We start from the raw sequence: 3812 nt of genomic DNA, 5'->3' as shown, positions 1-3812 counted from the left end.
TAGTATAAAACATTCTTTTGCATGGGACAGAAATCTCAGCATGGTTAGTGAAGATTAGCCAGCTTAGAAATTTAAAAGGCTTTGACCTGTGTATCTACAGGTGAAATAGTTAGATTTAGTACTCAAAATATTTGTGTGTTCTACTGACAATTTAAATTTTAGTTACCATGGCACACAATTTAAAAAAAGACTCTTCAATACTATAATTTAAAAAACTACATAGATTTATTTTCTCAGAAAATATATGTGTGATTAATTGCATGCAAAACTCTAAGGAGATCCTTAGTACTTTGCTTCGGCATACAAAGTTTTTATTAAAAAATAGTATTAATGACTCATTAAGGTTTCATCTGAAAATTTTTTGCATTTTAAATATTGTTTGGTACATTCTAGTTTTGACAGTAGTGAAATAATTTAATTTGAAGTGGGTTCTCAGCCATGATGAAGAACTGTAATAAATCAACTTAACAAAAAAAAAAATCAAGTGTACATCACTGTGTTAGCTCCAGGCCATTCAAAAGCAGTGAAGGCTTTCTTCTACTCCAAAAAGGAATGTTTAATTCATTAGAACAGGTAGAAAATAAGTATGTTTATGCTTTTTCTTGGTATTTTGCTTGAAGATTAATCTTTTGTTCACCACTGGGTCTGCACAAAAACAAATTTATTTGAAAGGAATTAACTGTCACACAGTGTGTGGGTCTTAGTTTTCTTAGAGGAAATAGGGCATGGCTGGGGCCTAAACAATATTTCAGTTTGAGGGTAATGTGTTTTCTGGTTTCTACCCTGTCAGATTCTCACCCTGGTCTCCATAAAAGCAAGGAGAGATTGCCTGCTTGACATATTTTGCCTAAAGCAAGTCCTGAAACTAGGAATCATATTCTTCATTTGACGTGATTTCCATAGTTTTGCCAAGAGGCAGAATACAATATATTTTCTTAAAAAACTTAATACCTTCATTAAAAATCAAGTTGTAGTTTGTACAAAATAGTGAAGGAAAGTCGGGAAGAGGGGATGCTAACTCTGAAACCGATTTTTTTTTTTTTTTTTGGTTCATTAAGCTAGATAAAATCAGGCTTTTAAATAGGTTTAAAAATGTTAACTAACTCATTTATTTTTAGAGGTATTTAAAAATTTAGGATTCTCACCCTCCTTTCTGGCCACAGATGAAAAGCAAAATAACCAATATTGGAAAAATAAGTTAGAAATCATATCTTCTCTTTCGTCAACATCTGGATTGCAACAAAGCAATATAAGTTTAGTCTGATGAAGTAAATGAAGTATGACTTTTTCTGTCTACCCACAGATGTTAGTTTCCAACAAAGAAAATCTCCTTAAGTTACAGGCTGATCTTTTGGAGATGGATTATCCATGGACCCACTTAATAACTATCAGTGATGCTATTACAACCCACAGAGATTAATAGAAGATCACATTTTGTTAGATGAAGTAGTTTTCTTAAAAATAGGAAATATTTCATAAAATTTTATTCTAAATATCATAAATATAACAACATATACTTTCTTCTTCAAATCTAGGGATAAAAGTGTAGAAAATTTTTCACTCTAGAATTAAGTGAAAAAGACAAAGTCAGTACACGGAGCCACATGATTTATCTGTGGCACAGATGAGAATTACTTTTACAAGTAATTACAGAAATTTCAACATAGAGATTGTGCATTGAAGAATGAATATATGCCCAATCACTATTTTGACATTTTTCTATAATGACCACTACAATTATAATTGGTCTTTACATTGACAAAAGCCACATCATAATCTTTCTAACCATCCTCCTTCAAACTGGTTTCCTGACTGAAATTCTCCATGTTTGTTCATGCTGCTACCAACGGCCCAGGCTTGATATACTGGAGTGTATTTTAACCAATTCTTACATTTCATCCTGTATATCCTATGAAATGTCAATTGACAAATATTCTACCTTTATAATGCCTTCTTTATCCACCTTGTTCTCCCCTAATCCCATTGCCATTACCCACGAGGAACAGGATAACTTAATTCAGACTTTGTAATAGAGAAAATAAACATCTTCCATCATTGAAAATTTAAGTATCTCACCACCACCATCCCAAACACCCAAATATCATTCACTCAGGAATGAAGGATTATACCCGTCCTGCTGTAGAGCAAAGATAGTTGTTTGTTGACGTGATTCTAATGAACTGTCAAAGTCAATTGAGAAAGAGCTAGTAGAAAGGTTTTTTAAAAAGCAGTTTTCTCATAGGAGAAGGATGAGTGCTAAAAGAGGTAAGAAGGAAGGAAGAACATTAGGGGAAGGCAGGCATATCCTGTTCTAAAGAGGTGATTAGAGAACGAAGGAGGAGAGAAAATACAGGTAGTTCTTTATAGCAGTGTGAAAACAAACTAATACACTGAACTTAATCAACTAGAGGTACCCAGAGCTCAATAGCGTTTAATGATACCACATTAAGACATGTGGGTCTCAGAGATGGCTTTGCTTGGCTCTGATTTATCATATTGTTAGAAGATAAATTTGTAGAAAGGCCAAATCCTGACTCTCATAAAAAATATAAAATGAACACATGTCAGAGCTTTTATCTAGCTCATGAATTAATGAGGTAACCAGTTAGATGTTATACAACTAGTTCAAATGATAATTCAAAAAGCAGAAACATGTAGGTCAGGAAACGATTTTACAGATAGAAGTAAAGCTGACTGTTTTTCTACAAGGGTCGGGGACCTTGAAATAAGGGAAAGAAATAAAATGTCTCTCTATCAGACAGAAATTATTTGCATGCTTATAGGCAGGAACTTTTTGCACTGTTACCAGTTATTGAGAACTTGCAGAATTTCTAAGCAGCTCAAAAGACTATGAAAGGTGCAAAACCCTTAGATTTAGAAACTGGAAAGGCGTTCCTCTAGACTAGAGGTTTGCAAAATTTTCAGTAAAGGATCAGATAATAAATATTTTAGGCCTTATGGACCACTTACAGTCTCCATCACTTCTTCATCTTTTTTTTGTTTGGTTTTACAATGTTTTAAAAATATGAAAAACATTTGTAGTTCAAAGGCTATATAAAAGCATGCCTCCAGCCAGATTTGCTCCTAGTGTGATGGAGCCCTGCTCTCAGCACACGTGTTTAGCTACTGAAGTCACCAGTAGTCTTTTCGGTCCATTTCAAAGTCTTTTACAATTTTTCCCAAGAGTATTGGACTTATCCTTCATTTTCGTATAAAATAATTTTTTTAAGTTACTAATTTCGTCAAAGCCTTCTGCCTCTCAAAAAATTTCAGTGGATCCTTGCAGAATTAAAAACACACTTCTCAGACCCAATATTCAGTGCTCTCTAATCACCCATGTGACAGTTGTAGATTTATTCCTTAGTGTCTTTGCACGTATGAATCCTTTACTCTTAAATATGTCACATTTTCTCCCTTCTGTAGCTTTTCTCATGTTTTAATAATTATTCAGATTTCTCTCCCCATTTAAAAATCCTGGAAATCTTATTTCAAAAAGTATCTGTCCAATAAAGTCTTTCCTGATCTTTATTCAGGGAACATATTCTTCTTTGGGCCTTCTTTACATTGAAATTATTATTTATATCCATTGCACTAATCATTGTTCTATTGATTCATCTTTATCTGTGTTATTCCCTTACAATACTGAATTTTTTTTTTCCTTATTTGATCTAGGTCTTTAAAAATTAGGTGCTCAGTACTTTTGTTGCATTGCATCACTTGTTTCTTCTCTTATTCCTTCAAAATTTTTGATTTGCCAAGGTAAGACCTATTACTGACTTATTGAGATATGTGAAAACTGTTGATTCCCTTTA

This window comes from Mandrillus leucophaeus, unplaced genomic scaffold (genome assembly GCF_000951045.1).
Source record: "Mandrillus leucophaeus isolate KB7577 unplaced genomic scaffold, Mleu.le_1.0 Scaffold746, whole genome shotgun sequence".
Classification (NCBI taxonomy): Eukaryota; Metazoa; Chordata; class Mammalia; order Primates; family Cercopithecidae; genus Mandrillus; species Mandrillus leucophaeus.
The sequence above is the reverse complement of the archived record's forward strand: the minus strand, read 5'-3'. Positions refer to the sequence as shown.